Source organism: Schistocerca gregaria, chromosome 8 (assembly GCF_023897955.1).
Source record: "Schistocerca gregaria isolate iqSchGreg1 chromosome 8, iqSchGreg1.2, whole genome shotgun sequence".
NCBI classification, from domain to species: Eukaryota; Metazoa; Arthropoda; class Insecta; order Orthoptera; family Acrididae; genus Schistocerca; species Schistocerca gregaria.
The window spans coordinates 22,483,999-22,504,861 of NC_064927.1; the positions used below are offsets into that span (position 1 = coordinate 22,483,999).

At 47.1% G+C, this 20,863-nt stretch overlaps 8 non-coding genes across 8 annotated transcripts; 1 reads left to right on the plus strand and 7 right to left on the minus strand.

Moving 5' to 3' along the window:
- Positions 1-325: 325 nt before the first annotated feature.
- Trnak-cuu (transfer RNA lysine (anticodon CUU)) lies at positions 326-398 on the plus strand. The gene has a single exon. It is a non-coding gene; the product is annotated as a tRNA-Lys (tRNA).
- Positions 399-6,003: 5,605 nt separating this feature from the next.
- Trnak-cuu (transfer RNA lysine (anticodon CUU)) lies at positions 6,004-6,076 on the minus strand. The gene has a single exon. It is a non-coding gene; the product is annotated as a tRNA-Lys (tRNA).
- Positions 6,077-10,582: 4,506 nt separating this feature from the next.
- Positions 10,583-10,655, minus strand: Trnak-cuu (transfer RNA lysine (anticodon CUU)). Its single transcript has one exon. It is a non-coding gene; the product is annotated as a tRNA-Lys (tRNA).
- A 1,437-nt stretch (positions 10,656-12,092) lies between these two features.
- On the minus strand, positions 12,093-12,165 carry Trnak-cuu (transfer RNA lysine (anticodon CUU)). The gene has a single exon. It is a non-coding gene; the product is annotated as a tRNA-Lys (tRNA).
- A 4,070-nt stretch (positions 12,166-16,235) lies between these two features.
- Trnak-cuu (transfer RNA lysine (anticodon CUU)) lies at positions 16,236-16,308 on the minus strand. The gene has a single exon. It is a non-coding gene; the product is annotated as a tRNA-Lys (tRNA).
- Positions 16,309-17,745: 1,437 nt separating this feature from the next.
- Positions 17,746-17,818, minus strand: Trnak-cuu (transfer RNA lysine (anticodon CUU)). The gene has a single exon. It is a non-coding gene; the product is annotated as a tRNA-Lys (tRNA).
- A 1,440-nt stretch (positions 17,819-19,258) lies between these two features.
- On the minus strand, positions 19,259-19,331 carry Trnak-cuu (transfer RNA lysine (anticodon CUU)). The gene has a single exon. It is a non-coding gene; the product is annotated as a tRNA-Lys (tRNA).
- Positions 19,332-20,771: 1,440 nt separating this feature from the next.
- Positions 20,772-20,844, minus strand: Trnak-cuu (transfer RNA lysine (anticodon CUU)). Its single transcript has one exon. It is a non-coding gene; the product is annotated as a tRNA-Lys (tRNA).
- Between the last annotated feature and the right edge of the window lie 19 nt (positions 20,845-20,863).

Genomic DNA, 20,863 nt, shown 5'->3' on the forward strand with positions numbered 1-20,863 from the left:
AAGACCGGTGTTAACCAGCGAAATGGTCGGCAGAGTGCCGTCACCGCGAGTTTCCACTGGCACTTGCACATCTAAAACAACGTCGGAAAGTAACTCGTTCGCCTTTTGAGTCACATCAAGTATGAGTGTTAATCTTGACGCCACTAGCTCTGCAGGTTGTCATGCAATTCCTTTACCTCTAGGAAATGATTATGAAATAAAAGTGAAGTACGTGACGAGTGTGACGTTTGGAAAACATTAGGCAGCGTGGAGAGATTCTGTATGGGACCACCCAACCCAAACGAGTACTGTGTGATGTGCTGCCCGGCAAGTATTTACCGAAGCAGCCCGGCTAGCTCAGTCGGTAAAGCATGAGACCCTTAATTTCAGGGTCGTGAGTTCGAGCCCCGCGCTGGGTGGAACTGAATTTTGTTCCGCTGCAGATGTAAATTACCGTTTTTCTGATTAACGTGATGTAATGGAAATAGCAACTTTAAACTTTGCCTACGTCTCTGTCAGTCGCAAGGAAACTGTATTTGAAGGTGAAGGTGATTTTGTAGACATGTGTGAAAGACATGTTCTGAAATGCAAGTGTTGTTGTTTGGAGAGGACATCGGTTACGTGTCAGATGTGCAGCCAAGCAGTAATGGGTCGCCATAGCTGCAAATATTAGTCGGTAATATGAAGTGTTGTCAGCTGAAGTCTGATGATCCAGACGACCGTAAGGACGAAGTACGCAAATGTACCGCTAGGCCGCGCCCCTTTAGCTCAGTGGTAGAGCACTGGACTAGTAAACCAAGGGTCATGAGTTCCATCCTCAAAGGAAGAAGTCGAATTTTGGAAATCAGTTGCGCGTCGTGGCCGTATAGCAAACAGTATCTGTGATGACGAACAATTAGCGACATGCCTTTTATTAAGAATTACTTTTAGATGTGATTAAGGCGAATGGCGCAGATAAAGCCTTTGCCAAAGCGGTACAGCATAAGGTGGGACGAGGCAGTCTGAATTACATTTTATAGATGTATTTCTCACATATGTCAGAGCCTCTCGCGGTCGTCGTCGTCGTCATCGTCGCCGCCGCCGCTTCTGCAGAAGTAGCAAATGGCCATTGTGGCAAATGCGGCGAGGCACGCCCTGCCTTCGATTCCGTATGCACAAAGTGTGTGGTCTTGTTTCCCAGTCTATATTTGGTCGGTCACGTAAGAGGTTTAATGTAACGAATGGGTGGGAAAGAGCAAGGGCAGCGGCTGTGTAGAACGAAAACACAAATTATCAGGGGTGTGAGCGTTTCGAGATGAGTCATATACCAGTTGCACCTGGTCGTCAGTGACCGTGTGGCCTAATGGATAGGATCCGCTTGAGACGCGACAGCGATCGGACGTGCTGTGTATTCGATCCGCCGTTACCGTCGGGTTGTGAATATTTACCTTCTGTGTGTGAGGTTTCTTTGTCTTTTGTTTTTCGTTGTTTCTTTGCCTGAGTGTTTGTTTTGTGTCTTGCGTTGTATTGCGGCTTTTGCAGCATTAATTAAGTGGTATGGCTTCCCGGTTGTTTCCGCGGAAGTGTACTCTCAGTTTTCAGTTTAACAAGGCTACCAGGAATGTCCAACCGACATCGTTGGAAATTCACGAATGGATTGTGGACACGATTGGCATTACATCGGACCAGGTACATACGGCGTATTTTGATACAGAATTACACTGCTTTTTTGTGAAATTGTTGAACCGGGTTTTGCTGGATAAGTTATTACTTAAACATGGTGAGCAAGTGTCGTTCCGTCATAGGGATGGTTCTGTTAGCAGTGTTACTGTCTCAAATGCTGAAATTACGTATACCACAGTTCGGGTTTACTATTCACCTCCTGAAGTTGACAACAGCTATCTTAAGGAAGCTTTGCTTGGTTATGATACTGTTCGGTCAATTCGAAATGAACGTTGGTCTGCACAACATAAGCTGCAATGTTATAATGGTGTCAGATCAGTTGAAATGCATATTAAGTCTAATATACCGTCCCATCTGGTTGTATGCGGTTATCGTGTACATCTTACATATGAGGGACAGCTTGGTACATGTTTCCTATGTAATGAACATGGTCATGTTCGAGCTAATTGCCCTAAGCGGGTATTTGTGCTTAAAAATGGCCTAGCACAGCGCCGCAAATTAACGGTTGCCGATCTTGTGCCAGCAGCTTCCTCCACTGTTTCCTATCTGCCTCCTGCAGTAGCTTCTTCACAACAGGTGTCACCCTCCCTGCAGGTTTTCCTCCGCTACCCACTCGCCCAGACGTATCGGCTGCTCCTATACCGATTCCGTCTGTTACCAACAACAAACGCCGTCGTGCTAGTGATACCGGTAGCACTGATGACGAAGCTGCTGTTTCGCAGCCGGTTTGCGAATCTGATGAGAGAATTCCAGAATCTCCCATGCCTGTTTCGGATTCTGTTCCCGCTGTGCCTCCTGCTTTGCCTGATGACGTCGACCTTGCTGCCAGGCCGTCGGCGCAAGAGCCACAACATTCGGTCGAGGTGTTGTTGACATCCCCACCGCCACAGGCATCACAACATGTTGACGACACTTCGGTGGAGACGGCTGTTTGTCGGAAAACCGCTCCTAGAACTGCGCGCTCCGCATTAGCAGACTCCAAACCTATCTTACCACCTCCTACACTTCCAATACCTACACATTCTGAAACCGGTGCCGATGTTCCTGATGCAGTTTTCCCTTGATGGCTCCTCCTTCTGACTCCTCTCGCCCTGCTAATCCTTCGGACGCTTTGGTTGACGTGCCTGATCTCGACCCCCCACTCCGCCTGCTCTTGAATCTGGTGTGCATCAGATACGTCGTCGGGAGAAAGTGCCCTCCAATCTCCACGCGGTGCGGAAGAAACATAAGCATGCGAAAGACGACTCTGATTCCGTTGATTCTGGACAATCACCCTCTGACATGTCTGATGTTGATGATATGGATGTAGTTGCTTCTAGTGTGGTGTAATTTGGGTTCATTTCTCATTTTTTGGTTGATGTTGCAGGCGTACACGTTTATTACCTTAAATATAAATGGCATTCAATCTGCTCTGAAGTTAGCGTCTCTGCAGCAGTTTATTTATGACTCTGCAGCTGATATTGTTTTCCTGCAGGAAGTCTCCGTTGCACACCTGTTTGTTCCTGGTTTTCGTACTATTATAAATTTTGCACCTGAGTTTTCTGCAGGTACTGCTTTCCTAATTCGTGACGGTATCCCCGTTACCGAAATTGAGCTTTTAGACTCGGGACGGGGCATTGGTTGTCGGTTATTTGACACGACCTTGGTTAACATTTACGCCCCCTCTGGTTCTAGCAAGCGGCAGGAAAGGTCTCGTTTTTATAAAGAGGATCTGATTTACCTTCTACGAAAAAATCCGGCGACCTTGATATTGGGGGGCGATTTTAATTGTGTGTTACAAGCTAAAGACCAATCCCCTCATTTTAATTATTGTTTCGAGCTACGTTCTCTTGTACGTCAATTACGACTATGCGATGCGTGGGAGGTTAAACACCCCACTTTAGTTAAATTTACATTTTTTACTGCCACCTCAAGTAGTCGACTTGACCGATTGTATATTTCTGATCCCCTTAGTGTTTCTGTTTTAGATGTAGATGTTATTCCAGCCAGTTTTACGGATCATTGTGCCCTAGCTGTTATAATTAATTTGGAGCGTCAACCTCTTAAACTTTATAGGCCGCTGTGGAAATTAAATGTCTCCTTGCTCGATGACCCTGACATCGAACCTCTAATACAGACGGCGTGGGACATTTGTTTACGTTCTCTGCGATACTATCCGTCTAAGCTTCATTGGTGGATCCACTGTGTGAAGCCAAAACTACGTCGCACTTTAATGTCCTACAGTTATAATAGAGCGCGAGATCTGAAACTGACTTTTGAGTATTACTATTCGGTGCTTCGCGAACTTTATGATAATTCTACAATGACATGTGCCCACCTTTCTGAGATTCGGAAAATTAAGGCCAAGCTTCTTAGTATTAAGCGGCTTCAGATGGAAGGATTGAAGATTAAATCTAAACCACCGTCCACGTTAGCACATGAAATGACTTCTATGTACCATCTGTTTCGTCACCACAAGAACCGTCGACGTGTATTGATTGACGGCCTTATGGCAGCTGATGGTCGCCGGCTTACCTTACAGAATCAAATAACCCATGAACTTACCTGCTACTATGAGACGTTATATACTGCGGCTGATTCTGATCCGATTGATGTTGACGAGATTTTAACTGCTATCCCACCAGTTTTAACAGAGGACCATAATGCGAAATTTTTAGCTCCTTTTACTGCAGACGAAATTTCAGCTTTCATTGCTTGTTCAGCATCTCACAAATCTCCTGGTCCTGATGGCCTACCTAAGGAGTTTTTTGTTAGTTTTGGCCAATTATAGGGCCTGTTTTTACGGATATTGTGAATGAAATCTTGAATGGTGGCACAATTCCAGCCAATTTCAAGAGAGGTACGGTTGTCCTGATACCAAAATCTGCTGGTTTGAAGACAGCTAGTGACTTTCGTCCTTTAACCCTTTTAAATTTTGACTATAAGACGGCCGCTAGGGCTGTTAATGCACGTCTATCCCTCTTGCTTACACCTGTGATACCTCCTTGTCAAAGCTGCTTTACAGGGCGCTCCATATTGACGTCTCTGGCGGGGTATCGTGATGTCGTGTCGATTGTCGCTGTCACCAATATTTCCTGTGCGCTTTTATTTGTTGATTTTAGTAAGGCCTTTGATCGTGTGTCCCATTCGTTTTTAGAGCTTCTGCTGCACCGGCTCGGGTTTAATGAACAGGCGCTGCTGGTACTTAAGAATATGACGACTGGCATTTCTGCTAAGATTGACATTAATGGCCACCTAACAAAGGTCATTGATAATCAACGTGGCTTCCCGCAAGGTAGTCCTTTATCCATGACTCTTTATGCTCTCTCCCTTCAACCACTCCCCACACGTCTCAACTCGACACTTCGTGGTCTTACGATCTCTGGGGTTAACCAGACGGCAACGGCTAATGCTGATGATTTGGTTGTTTTGCTTCGTTCCACCGCAGAAGTGACGCAGTTGAAAATGAAACTCGATAAATTTTCTGTGGCCTCAGGTTCTCGTATCAATCCCCGTAAAAGCAAGCTCCTGAATTTGCGGGGCTTTGAACGTGTGGTTGCTACGTGGGTTACAGCTGTTGAACACTATACTCATTTAGGTATCTATCTTGAACGTTGTCCTCTTCGGATGGCTGCAAAAAATTGGCAAGTGGCCATTTCCAAGCTGCAAGGTGTTTTATTAGAACACTCATGGCGTTCGATACCGCTACTGCAAAAAAAGCGTGTATTAGACACTTATGTTTTATGTAAAGTATATTACGTTGCTCAGCTGTGAGAAATACATCTATAAAATGTAATTCAGACTGCCTCGTCCCACCTTATGCTGTACCGCTTTGGCAAAGGCTTTATCTGCGCCATTCGCCTTAATAACATCTGAGAGTAATTCTTTATAAAAGGCATGTCGCTAATTGTTTGTCATCACAGATACTGTTTGCTATACGGCCACGACGCGCAACTGATTTCCAAAATTCGACTTCTTCCTTTGAGGATGGAACTCACGACCCTTGGTTTACTAGTCCAGTGCTCTACCACTGAGCTAAAGGGGCGCGTCCTAGCGTTACTTTTGCGTACTTCGTCCTTACGGTCGTCTGGATCATCAGACTTCAGCTGACAACACTTCATATTACCGACTAATATTTGCAACTATGGCGACCCATTACTGCTTGGCTACACATCTGACACGTAACCGATGTCCTCTCCAAACAACAACACTTGCATCTCAGAACATGTCTTTCACACATGTCTACAAAATCACCTTCACCTTCAAATACAGTTTCCTTGCAACTGACAGAGACGTAGGCAAAGTTTAAAGTTGCTATTTCCATTACATCACGTTAATCAGAAAAACGGTAATTTACATCTGCAGCGGAACAAAATTCCGTTCCGCCCAGCGTGGGGCTCGAACCCACGACCCTGAGATTAAGAGTCTCATGCTCTACCGACTGAGCTAGCCGGGCTGCTTCGGTGAATACTTGCCGATCAGCACGTCACACAGTACTCGTTTGGGTTGGGTGGTCCCATACAGAATCTCTCCATGCTGCCTAATGTTTTCCTAACGTCACACTCGTCACGTACTTCACTTTTATTTCATAATCATTTCTGAGAGGTAAAGGAATTGCATGACAACCTGAAGAGCTAGTGGCGTCAAAATTAACACTCATACTTGATGTGACTCAAAAGGCGAACGAGTTACTTTCCGACGTTGTTTTAGATGTGCAAGTGCCAGAGGAAACTCGCGGTGACGGCACTCTGCCGACCATTTCGCTAGTTAACACCGGTCTTGTAGTGTGTGTTTCAAGCTCAAGAGCATCTCCAAGCAGAAAATGGTCAACAGCAACATTCAGACGGTTTCGTACTGCTCAAATTCTACATTAAAACGGTATGTTTCTTATTCAGAAATGATAAAACACGAGCGTGACAGCATTTGAACTTGTAATCATCAGAACCGAAGTCCGACGCCTTATCCATTAGGCCACACAGTCACTGACGACCAAGTGCTACTTGTGTATGACTCATCTCGAAACGCTCACACCCCTGATAATTTGTGTTTTCGTTCTACACAGCCGCTGCCCTTGCTCTTTCCCACCCATTCGTTACATTCAACCTCTTACGTGACCGACCAAATATAGACTGGGAAACAAGACCACACGCTTTGTGCATACGGAATCGAAGGCAGGGCGTGCCTCGCCGCATTTGCCACGATGGCCATTTGCTACTTCTGCAGAAGCGGCGGCGGCGACGACGACGACGACCGCGAGAGGCTGTGACATATGTGAGAAATACATCTATAAAATGTAATTCAGACTGCCTCGTCCCACCTTATGCTGTACCGCTTTGGCAAAGGCTTTATCCACTCTGTTCCAGAGTGAACTACGTGAAGTCAGAAGGCGAAGCTGGGAACACTATGTGCTCAGCCAGCTAGCTCTGGATCCATGGGGACTCCCCTATAAATTAGTCAGGGAGAAAATCCGCTCTCCCATGGAGCTATCTACAGTCAGGCACGGGGACTGGATGACGGAGTCCTGGCAGGAGACTGCTGGGGTCCTCCTCCGGTCCCTGCTGCCTGATGACAATGCGGATGGGGAGACAGAGGGACAACGGCAATTGCGAGAACAAGACCGTGAAATATATAATAATGACACGGCGGTCTACCCCTTCTCAGAAGAGGAGGTGGCGACCCACATAAAGCAACTTAAAAGAGGCAAAGCTCCTGGGCCAGACGGCATTGTGGCGGAGGTGGTGCAATTCCTGACACCCCAGCTGGTTGCCCCGCTTACCCACCTCTATAATGAGTGCCTGAGGCAACAACAGTTCCCAAGAAGGTGGAAAACTGGGAACGTCGTCATCATTAAGAAGGGACCGGACAAGGATCCTGCAGAAGTAAAGTCGTACAGGCCGATCTGCCTGTTAGATTTGTTTGGAAAAATCTTGGAAAAACTGCTGGCTGACAGACTGGCAGCACATAGAGTATTGTGCGGGATGAGCAGTAGGCAATTCGGTTTCAGGCCGGGGCGGTCGGCATCTGATGCAATCGCCCTGGCGGCCGAGGTCTGTGGCTCAACCCCGCACAAATACGTGGTGGGCATCATGGTGGACATCAGTGGCGCCTTCGACAACCTGTGGTGGCCCTCGCTCTTCTCCTGCTTGCGGGAGAAGGAGTGTCCAGGGCCGCTATATGGCTGCCTGAGGAGCTACTGTGAGGATCGGGAGGTCTGGCTATCATCCCCTAGCGAAAGGGTAGGGAAAGCTGTCACGAAAGGATGTCCCCAAGGATCGGTCCTAGGGCCGCTCTTTTGGGACATCCACATGGAGCCATTACTAGACAGCCTGCAACGAAGTGAGGATGTGCTAGAGGTGATAGCCTACGCTGATGACCTCCTCCTGATGGTCGGTGGCCGTAGCCGAGAGGACATAGAACCTAAAATAGAGAGAGCGTTAGACAGACTCCTACAGTGGTGCCACACCACGAAAATGACCATATCACCAAGCAAATCGACATACTTACTACTTAAAGGACAACTAATCAGGAACCCTACGGTCAGAATTGACGGCACACCGGTATTGCGAAGACGAGACACACGTTACCTAGGAGTCATCATTGATGAGAAATGGAACTTCGGAAAACACATTGAAACTGTAACCCAAAAAGCTCTGCAAATATTAAACAACCTCATTTCCATAGGACACAAAAGATTTCACCTACCTCCACATCTCATTAAACTTTATCACAATAGTATCCTAACTTCAGTAGTGGGTTACGGCTCCGGGGTCTGGGTGCACAGACTCACGAGGGTTGTGCCCGCCATGGCAGTGAGAAGGGTTCAGAGAAGCATGGTTCTAATATCTGTGGGCGCTTATAGAACATCTCCAGGAGGGGCCCTATTAGTCATAATGGGGCTCTGCCCACTTGACATCAAGATTAGGGAGCAAGCAGCCTGGTATTGGGCAAAAAAAGGGAACCAGGGGAAAATAGAAGAAATCATGGGTGTGAGGGTAGAGGACAAAAGGGGGATTAGAAGAAGGGGGGAAGAACTTTGGCAGGGGTCCTGGGAGACAGAAGAAACCGGTCGCAGAACCTTTCAGTTCTTGCCGAATGTGAGGGAGCGCTTAGAAATGAAGTACTTTCAGCCAACACGGGGACTGATCCATTTTCTCACTGGTCATGGACCCTACCCGACATACTTATGTCGGTTTGGGAAGAGGGCTACGCCAGCGTGTGACTGTGGCGCGCCGGAAGGCACTCCGGATCATGTGATTTACGAGTGCCCTCTCTTCAATGATGTAGCGACTACACTTCGAGACGGACTACCGAACCATGACACGTATCAACTCCTCAGACGTGAAGACACTTTTCAGATGATTAATACTCTGGCCAACGAGGTATCGCGGAAAGTGTTAAATGAATATCTGAGGGAGATTAACTAAGAATGTGAAATGAACACCGATATTGTCTAGATCCCTTTTCCCATACCGCCAGCGCGCGGACTGGCCGACTTACATCACAGTTGGGATCCGCCGCGCGCAGGATTAGGGGGAGGAGGGGTTAATCTCACCGACTTAGAGATGCACCGGATTTGACTTAGGATAATCTCTCCATGCTGCCTAATGTTTTCTAACGTCACACTCGTCACGTACTTCACTTTTATTTCATAATCATTTCTGAGAGGTAAAGGAATTGCATGACATCCTGCAGAGCTAGTGGCGTCAAAATTAACACTCATACTTGATGTGACTCAAAAGGCGAACGAGTTACTTTCCGACGTTGTTTTAGATGTGCAAGTGCCAGTGGAAACTCGCGGTGACGGCACTCTGCCGACCATTTCGCTAGTTAACACCGGTCTTGTAGTGTGTGTTTCTAGCTCAAGAGCATCTCCAAGCAGAAAATGGTCAACAGCAACATTCAGACGGTTTCGTACTGCTCAAATTCTACATTAAAACGGTATGTTTCTTATTCAGAAATGATAAAACACGAGCGTGCCAGCATTTGAACTTGTAATCATCAGAACCGAAGTCCGACGCCTTATCCATTAGGCCACACAGTCTCTGACGACCAAGTGAGACTTGTAAATGACTCATCTCGAAACGCTCACACCCCTGATAATTTGTGTTTTCGTTCTACACAGCCGCCGCCCTTGCTCTTTCCCACCCATTCGTTACATTCAACCTCTTACGTGACCGACCAAATATAGACTGGGAAACAGGACCACACACTTTGTGCATACGGAATCGAAGGCAGGGCGTGCCTCGCCGCATTTGCCACGATGGCCATTTGCTACTTCTGCAGAAGCGGCGGCGGCGGCGGCGGCGACGACGACGACGACGACGACGACCGCGAGAGGCTCTGACATATGTGAGAAATACATCTATAAAATGTAATTCAGACTGCCTCGTCCCACCTTATGCTGTACCGCTTTGGCAAAGGCTTTATCTGCGCCATTCGCCTTAATCACATCTGAGAGTAATTCTTAATAAAAGGCATGTCGCTAATTGTTCGTCATCACAGATACTGTTTGCTATACAGCCACGACGCGCAACTGATTTCCAAAATTCGACTTCTTCCTTTGAGGATGGAACTCACGACCCTTGATTTACTAGTCCAGTGGTCTACCACTGAGCTAAAGGGGCGCGTCCTAGCGGTACTTTTGCGTACTTCGTCCTTACGGTCGTCTGGATCATCAGACTTCAGCTGACAACACTTCATATTACCGACTATTATTTACAGCTATGGCGACCCATTACTGCTTGGCTACACATCTGACACGTAACCGATGTCCTCTCCAAACAACAACACTTGCATTTCAGAACATGTCTTTCACACATGTCTACAAAATCACCTTCACCTTCAAATACAGTTTCCTTGCGACTGACAGAGACGTAGGCAAAGTTTAAAGTTGCTATTTCCATTACATCACGTTAATCAGAAAAACGGTAATTTACATCTGCAGCGGAACAAAATTCCGTTCCGCCCAGCGTGGGGCTCGAACCCACGACCCTGAGATTAAGAGTCTCATGCTCTACCGACTGAGCTAGCCGGCCTGCTTCGGTGAATACTTGCCGGGCAGCACGTCACACAGTACTCGTTTGGGTTGGGTGGTCCCATACAGAATCTCTCCATGCTGCCTAATATTTTCCTAACGTCACACTCGTCACGTACTTCACTTTTATTTCATAATCATTTCTGAGAGGTAAAGGAATTGCATGACAACCTGCAGAGCTAGTGGCGTCAAAATTAACACTCATACTTGATGTGACTCAAAAGGCGAACGAGTTACTTTCCGACGTTGTTTTAGATGTGCAAGTGCCAGTGGAAACTCGCGGTGACGGCACTCTGCCGACCATTTCGCTAGTTAACACCGGTCTTGTAGTGTGTGTTTCAAGCTCAAGAGCATTTTCAAGCAGAAAATGGTCAACAGCAACATTCAGACGGTTTCGTACTGCTCAAATGCTACATTAAAACGGTGTGTTTCTTATTCAGAAATGATAAAACACGAGCGTGACAGCATTCGAACCTGTAATCTTCAGATCCGAAGTCCGACGCCTTATCCATTAGGCCACACAGTCACTGACGACCAAATGCAACTTGTATATGACTCATCTCGCAACGCTCACACCCCTGATAATTTGTGTTTTCGTTCTACACAGCCGCTGCCCTTGCTCTTTCCCACCCATTCGTTACATTCAACCTCTTACGTGACCGACCAAATATAGACTGGGAAACAAGACCACACACTTTGTGCATACGGAATCGAAGGCAGGGCGTGCCTCGCCGCATTTGCCACGATGGCCATTTGCTACTTCTGCAGAAGCGGCGGCGGCGACGACGACGACGACGACGACGACCGCGAGAGGCTGTGACATATGTGAGAAATACATCTATAAAATGTAATTCAGACTGCCTCGTCCCACCTTATGCTGTACCGCTTTGGCAAAGGCTTTATCTGCGCCATTCGCCTTAATCACATCTGAGAGTAATTCTTAATAAAAGGCATGTCGCTAATTGTTCGTCATCACAGATACTGTTTGCTATACGGCCACGACGCGCAACTGATTTCCAAAATTCGACTTCTTTCTTTGAGGATGGAACCCACGACCCTTGATTTACTAGTCCAGTGCTCTACCACTGAGCTAAAGGGGCGCGTCCTAGCGGTACTTTTGCGTACTTCGTCCTTACGGTCGTCTGGATCATCAGACTTCAGCTGACAACACTTCATATTACCGACTAGTATTTGCAACTATGGCGACCCATTACTGCTTGGCTACACATCTGACACGTAACCGATGTCCTCTCCAAACAACAACACTTGCATCTCAGAACATGTCTTTCACACATGTCTACAAAATCACCTTCACCTTCAAATACAGTTTCCTTGAGACTGACAGAGACGTAGGCAAAGTTTAAAGTTGCTATTTCCATTACATCACGTTAATCAGAAAAACGGTAATATACATCTGCAGCGGAACAAAATTCCGTTCCGCCCAGCGTGGGGCTCGAACCCACGACCCTAAAATTAAGAGTCTCATGCTCTACCGACTGAGCTAGCCGGGCTGCTTCGGTGAATACTTGCCGGGCAGCACGTCACACAGTACTCGTTTGGGTTGGGTGGTCCCAATACAGAATCTCTCCATGCTGCCTAATGTTTTCCTAACGTCACACTCGTCACGTACTTCACTTTTATTTCATAATCATTTCTGAGAGGTAAAGGAATTGCATGACATCCTGCAGAGCTAGTGGCGTCAAAATTAACACTCATACTTGATGTGACTCAAAAGGCGAACGAGTTACTTTCCGACGTTGTTTTAGATGTGCAAGTGCCAGTGGAAACTCGCGGTGACGGCACTCTGCCGACCATTTCGCTAGTTAACACCGGTCTTGTAGTGTGTGTTTCTAGCTCAAGAGCATCTCCAAGCAGAAAATGGTCAACAGCAACATTCAGACGGTTTCGTACTGCTCAAATTCTACATTAAAACGGTATGTTTCTTATTCAGAAATGATAAAACACGAGCGTGACAGCATTTGAACTTGTAATCATCAGAACCGAAGTCCGACGCCTTATCCATTAGGCCACACAGTCACTGACGACCAAGTGCTACTTGTGTATGACTCATCTCGAAACGCTCACACCCCTGATAATTTGTGTTTTCGTTCTACACAGCCGCTGCCCTTGCTCTTTCCCACCCATTCGTTACATTCAACCTCTTACGTGACCGACCAAATATAGACTGGGAAACAAGACCACACGCTTTGTACATACGGAATCGAAGGCAGGGCGTGCCTCGCCGCATTTGCCACGATGGCCATTTGCTACTTCTGCAGAAGCGGCGGCGGCGACGACGACGACGACCGCGAGAGGCTGTGACATATGTGAGAAATACATCTATAAAATGTAATTCAGACTGCCTCGTCCCATCTTATGCTGTACCGCTTTGGCAAAGGCTTTATCCACTCTGTTCCAGAGTGAACTACGTGAAGTCAGAAGGCGAAGCTGGGAACACTATGTGCTCAGCCAGCTAGCTCTGGATCCATGGGGACTCCCCTATAAATTAGTCAGGGAGAAAATCCGCTCTCCTATGGAGCTATCTACAGTCAGGCACGGGGACAGGATGACGGAGTCCTGGCAGGAGACTGCTGGGGTCCTCCTCCGGTCCCTGCTGCCTGATGACAATGCGGATGGGGAGACAGAGGGACAACGGCAATTGCGAGAACAAGACCGTGAAATATATAATAATGACACGGCGGTCTACCCCTTCTCAAAAGAGGAGGTGGCGACCCACATAAAGCAACTTAAAAGAGGCAAAGCTCCTGGGCCAGACGGCATTGTGGCGGAGGTGGTGCAATTCCTGACACCCCAGCTGGTTGCCCCGCTTACCCACCTCTATAATGAGTGCCTGAGGCAACAACAGTTCCCAAGAAGGTGGAAAACTGGGAACGTCGTCATCATTAAGAAGGGACCGGACAAGGATCCTGCAGAAGTAAAGTCGTACAGGCCGATCTGCCTGTTAGATTTGTTTGGAAAAATCTTGGAAAAACTGCTGGCTGACAGACTGGCAGCACATAGAGTATTGTGCGGGATGAGCAGTAGGCAATTCGGTTTCAGGCCGGGGCGGTCGGCATCTGATGCAATCGCCCTGGCGGCCGAGGTCTGTGGCTCAACCCCGCACAAATACGTGGTGGGCATCATGGTGGACATCAGTGGCGCCTTCGACAACCTGTGGTGGCCCTCGCTCTTCTCCTGCTTGCGGGAGAAGGAGTGTCCAGGGCCGCTATATGGCTGCCTGAGGAGCTACTGTGAGGATCGGGAGGTCTGGCTATCATCCCCTAGCGAAAGGGTAGGGAAAGCTGTCACGAAAGGATGTCCCCAAGGATCGGTCCTAGGGCCGCTCTTTTGGGACATCCACATGGAGCCATTACTAGACAGCCTGCAACGAAGTGAGGATGTGCTAGAGGTGATAGCCTACGCTGATGACCTCCTCCTGATGGTCGGTGGCCGTAGCCGAGAGGACATAGAACCTAAAATAGAGAGAGCGTTAGACAGACTCCTACAGTGGTGCCACACCACGAAAATGACCATATCACCAAGCAAATCGACATACTTACTACTTAAAGGACAACTAATCAGGAACCCTACGGTCAGAATTGACGGCACACCGGTATTGCGAAGACGAGACACACGTTACCTAGGAGTCATCATTGATGAGAAATGGAACTTCGGAAAACACATTGAAACTGTAACCCAAAAAGCTCTGCAAATATTAAACAACCTCATTTCCATAGGACACAAAAGATTTCACCTACCTCCACATCTCATTAAACTTTATCACAATAGTATCCTAACTTCAGTAGTGGGTTACGGCTCCGGGGTCTGGGTGCACAGACTCACGAGGGTTGTGCCCGCCATGGCAGTGAGAAGGGTTCAGAGAAGCATGGTTCTAATATCTGTGGGCGCTTATAGAACATCTCCAGGAGGGGCCCTATTAGTCATAATGGGGCTCTGCCCACTTGACATCAAGATTAGGGAGCAAGCAGCCTGGTATTGGGCAAAAATAGGGAACCAGGGGAAAATAGAAGAAATCATGGGTGTGAGGGTAGAGGACAAAAGGGGGATTAGAAGAAGGGGGGAAGAACTTTGGCAGGGGTCCTGGGAGACAGAAGAAACCGGTCGCAGAACCTTTCAGTTCTTGCCGAATGTGAGGGAGCGCTTAGAAATGAAGTACTTTCAGCCAACACGGGGACTGATCCATTTTCTCACTGGTCATGGACCCTACCCGACATACTTATGTCGGTTTGGGAAGAGGGCTACGCCAGCGTGTGACTGTGGCGCGCCGGAAGGCACTCCGGATCATGTGATTTACGAGTGCCCTCTCTTCAATGATGTAGCGACTACACTTCGAGACGGACTACCGAACCATGACACGTATCAACTCCTCAGACGTGAAGACACTTTTCAGATGATTAATACTCTGGCCAACGAGGTATCGCGGAAAGTGTTAAATGAATATCTGAGGGAGATTAACTAAGAATGTGAAATGAACACCGATATTGTCTAGATCCCTTTTCCCATACCGCCAGCGCGCGGACTGGCCGACTTACATCACAGTTGGGATCCGCCGCGCGCAGGATTAGGGGGAGGAGGGGTTAATCTCACCGACTTAGAGATGCACCGGATTTGACTTAGGATAAGTTAGCTCCGTAGGTCTTAGAATAGGATATTATGTTAGGTTATGGAACTGCAGCGAGTTAACATCTTGGCCAGCCCAGTGCCGGGGGCAAGCTCTTTGGGGTTAGCCCGAAGAGCAAGGCTTGCAAAGTCGGTTTATATATTCTACTGGCACATATGTGACGCTGCAGGTGTAGGAATTAGCAATTAGTGATAGTAATAGTTTCTTAAGTAGTAGGGATAGTTAGTATAATGCCCATTGTTGTAGTAACCTGTAGCACATCATTTTTTGTAGCATGCTGCATGAAACAATAATAAATGTATTAATATTACGACCCACTAATGCTATTAAGGAAGTGGGTTAATATTGTATAATTATTATTATTAATGATGAATAAAGGTTTTTTTTTAATAAAAAAAAAGGCTTTATCTGCGCCATTCGCCTTAATAACATCTGAGAGTAATTCTTAATAAAAGGCATGTCGCTAATTGTTCGTCATCACAGATACTGTTTGCTATACGGCCACGACGCGCAACTGATTTCCAAAATTCGACTTCTTCCTTTGAGGATGGAACTCACGACCCTTGGTTTACTAGTCCAGTGCTCTACCACTGAGCTAAAGGGGCGCGTCCTAGCGTTACTTTTGCGTACTTCGTCCTTACGGTCGTCTGGATCATCAGACTTCAGCTGACAACACTTCATATTACTGACTAATATTTGCAGCTATGGCGACCCATTACTGCTTGGCTACACATCTGACACGTAACCGATGTCCTCTCCAAACAACAACACTTGCATTTCAGAACATGTCTTTCACACATGTCTACAAAATCACCTTCACCTTCAAATACAGTTTCCTTGCGACAGAGACGTAGGCAAAGTTTAAAGTTGCTATTTCCATTACATCACGTTAATCAGAAAAACGGTAATTTACATCTGCAGCGGAACAAAATTCCGTTCCACCCAGCGTGGGGCTCGAACCCACGACCCTGAGATTAAGAGTCTCATGCTCTACCGACTGAGATAGCCGGGCTGCTTCGGTGAATACTTGCCGGGCAGCACGTCACACAGTACTCGTTTGGGTTGGGTGGTCCCATACAGAATCTCTCCATGCTGCCTAATGTTTTCCTAACGTCACACTCGTCACGTACTTCACTTTTATTTCATAATCATTTCTGAGAGGTAAAGGAATTGCATGACAACCTGCAGAGCTAGTGGCGTCAAAATTAACACTCATACTTGATGTGACTCAAAAGGCGAACGAGTTACTTTCCGACGTTGTTTTAGATGTGCAAGTGCCAGTGGAAACTCGCGGTGATGGCACTCTGCCGACCATTTCGCTAGTTAACACCGGTCTTGTAGTGTGTGTTTCAAGCTCAAGAGCATCTCCAAGCAGAAAATGGTCAACAGCAACATTCAGACGGTTTCGTACAGCTCAACTGCTACATTAAAACGGTATGTTTCTTTTTCAGAACTGATAAAACACGAGAGTGACAGCATTCGAACCTGTAATCTTCAGATCCGAAGTCCGACGCCTTATCCATTAGGCCACTCAGTCACTGACGACCAAGTGCAACTTGTATATGACTCATCTCGAAACGCTCACACCCCTGATAATTTGTGTTTTCGTTCTACACAGCCGCTGCCCTTGCTCTTTCCCACCCATTCGTTACATTCAACCTCTTACGTGACCGACCAAATATAGACTGGGAAACAAGACCACACACTTTGTGCATACGGAATCGAAGGCAGGGCGTGCCTCACCGCATTTGCCACGATGGCCATTTGCTACTTCTGCAGAAGCGGCGGCGGCGACGACGACGACGACGACGACGACCGCGAGAGGCTCTGACATATGTGAGAAATACATCTATAAAATGTAATTCAGACTGCCTCGTCCCACCTTATGCTGTACCGCTTTCGCAAAGGCTTTATCTGCGCCATTCGCCTTAATCACATCTGAGAGTAATTCTTAATAAAAGGCACGTCGCTAATTGTTCGTCATCACAAGTACTGTTTGCTATACGGCCACGACGCGCAACTGATTTCCAAAATTCGACTTCTTCCTTTGAGGATGGAACTCACGACCCTTGGTTTACTAGTCCAGTGCTCTACCACTGAGCTAAAGGGGCGCGTCCTAGCGGTTCTTTTGCGTACTTCATCCTTACGGTCGTCTGGATCATCAGACTTCAGCTGACAACACTTCATATTACCGACTAATATTTGCAGCTATGGCGACACATTACTGCTTGGCTACACATCTGACACGTAACCGATGTCCTCTCCAAACAACAACACTTGCATTTCAGAACATGTCTTTCACACATGTCTACAAAATCACCTTCACCCTCAAATACAGTTTCCTTGCGACTGACAGAGACGTAGGCAAAGTTTAAAGTTGCTATTTCCATTAGATCACGTTAATCAGAAAAACGGTAATTTACATCTGCAGCGGAACAAAATTCCGTTCCGCCCAGCGTGGGGCTCGAACCCACGACCCTGAGATTAAGAGTCTCATGCTCTACCGACTGAGCTAGTCGGGTTGCTTCGTTGAATACTTGCCGGGCAGCACGTCACACAGTACTCGTTTGGGTTGGGTGGTCCCATACAGAATCTCTCCATGCTGCCTAATGTTTTCCTAACGTCACACTCGTCACGTACTTCACTTTTATTTCATAATCATTTCTGAGAGGTAAAGGAATTGCATGACAACCTGCAGAGCTAGTGGCGTCAAAATTAACACTCATACTTGATGTGACTCAAAAGGCGAACGAGTTACTTTCCGACGTTGTTTTAGATGTGCAAGTGCCAGTGGAAACTCGCGGTGACGGCACTCTGCCGACCATTTCGCTAGTTAACACCGGTCTTGTAGTGTGTGTTTCAAGCTCAAGAGCATTTTCAAGCAGAAAATGGTCAACAGCAACATTCAGACGGTTTCGTACTGCTCAAATGCTACATTAAAACGGTTTGTTTCTTTTTCAGAACTGATAAAACACGAACGTGACAGCATTCGAACCTGTAATCTTCAGATCCGAAGTCCGACACCTTATCCATTAGGCCACACAGTCACTGACGACCATGTGCAACTTGTATATGACTCATCTCGAAACGCTCACACCCCTGATAATTTGTGTTTTCGTTCTACACAGCCGCTGCCCTTGCTCTTTCCCACCCATTCGTTACATTCTACCTCTTACGTGACCGACCAAATATAGACTGGGAAACAAGACCACACACTTTGTGCATACGGAATCGAAGGCAGGGCGTGCCTCGCCGCATTTGCCACGATGGCCATTTGCTACTTCTGCAGAAGCGGCGGCGGCGACAACGACGACGACGACGACGACGACCGCGAGAGGCTCTGACATATGTGAGAAATACATCTATAAAATGTAATTCAGACTGCCTCGTCCCACCTTATGCTGTACCGCTTTCGCAAAGGCTTTATCTGCGCCATTCGCCTTAATCACATCTGAGAGTAATTCTTAATAAAAGGCATGTCGCTAATTGTTCGTCATCACAGATACTGTTTGCTATACGGCCACGACGCGCAACTGATTTCCAAAATTCGACTTCTTCCTTTGAGGATGGAACTCACGACCCTTGATTTACTAGTCCAGTGCTCTACCACTGAGCTAAAGGGGCGCGTCCTAGCGATACTTTTGCGTACTTCGTCCTTACGGTCGTCTGGATCATCAGACTTCAGCTGACAACACTTCATATTACCGACTATTATTTACAGCTATGGCGACCCATTACTGCTTGGCTACACATCTGACACGTAACCGATGTCCTCTCCAAACAACAACACTTGCATTTCAGAACATGTCTTTCACACATGTCTACAAAATCACCTTCACCTTCAAATACAGTTTCCTTGCGACTGACAGAGACGTAGGCAAAGTTTAAAGTTGCTATTTCCATTACATCACGTTAATCAGAAAAACGGTAATTTACATCTGCAGCGGAACAAAATTCCGTTCCGCCCAGCGTGGGGCTCGAACCCACGACCCTGAGATTAAGAGTCCCATGCTCTACCGACTGAGCTAGCCGGGCTGCTTCGGTGAATACTTTCCGGGCAGCACGTCACACAGTACTCGTTTGGGTTGGGTGGTCCCATACAGAATCTCTCCATGCTGCCTAATGTTTTCCTAACGTCACACTCGTCACGTACTTCACTTTTATTTCATAATCATTTCTGAGAGGTAAAGGAATTGCATGACAACCTGCAGAGCTAGTGGCGTCAAAATTAACACTCATACTTGATGTGACTCAAAAGGCGAACGAGTTACTTTCCGACGTTGTTTTAGATGTGCAAGTGCCAGTGGAAACTCGCGGTGACGGCACTCTGCCGACCATTTCGCTAGTTAACACCGGTCTTGTAGTGTGTGTTTCAAGCTCAAGAGCATTTTCAAGCAGAAAATGGTCAACAGCAACATTCAGACGGTTTCGTACTGCTCAAATGCTACATTAAAACGGTTTGTTTCTTTTTCAGAACTGATAAAACACGAACGTGACAGCATTCGAACCTGTAATCTTCAGATCCGAAGTCCGACACCTTATCCATTAGGCCACACAGTCACTGACGACCATGTGCAACTTGTATATGACTCATCTCGAAACGCTCACACCCCTGATAATTTGTGTTTTCGTTCTACACAGCCGCTGCCCTTGCTCTTTCCCACCCATTCGTTACATTCTACCTCTTACGTGACCGACCAAATATAGACTGGGAAACAAGACCACACACTTTGTGCATACGGAATCGAAGGCAGGGCGTGCCTCGCCGCATTTGCCACGATGGCCATTTGCTACTTCTGCAGAAGCGGCGGCGGCGACAACGACGACGACGACGACGACGACCGCGAGAGGCTCTGACATATGTGAGAAATACATCTATAAAATGTAATTCAGACTGCCTCGTCCCACCTTATGCTGTACCGCTTTCGCAAAGGCTTTATCTGCGCCATTCGCCTTAATCACATCTGAGAGTAATTCTTAATAAAAGGCATGTCGCTAATTGTTCGTCATCACAGATACTGTTTGCTATACGGCCACGACGCGCAACTGATTTCCAAAATTCGACTTCTTCCTTTGAGGATGGAACTCACGACCCTTGATTTACTAGTCCAGTGCTCTACCACTGAGCTAAAGGGGCGCGTCCTAGCGATACTTTTGCGTACTTCGTCCTTACGGTCGTCTGGATCATCAGACTTCAGCTGACAACACTTCATATTACCGACTATTATTTACAGCTATGGCGACCCATTACTGCTTGGCTACACATCTGACACGTAACCGATGTCCTCTCCAAACAACAACACTTGCATTTCAGAACATGTCTTTCACACATGTCTACAAAATCACCTTCACCTTCAAATACAGTTTCCTTGCGACTGACAGAGACGTAGGCAAAGTTTAAAGTTGCTATTTCCATTACATCACGTTAATCAGAAAAACGGTAATTTACATCTGCAGCGGAACAAAATTCCGTTCCGCCCAGCGTGGGGCTCGAACCCACGACCCTGAGATTAAGAGTCTCATGCTCTACCGACTGAACTAGCCGGGCTGCTTCGGTGAATACTTTC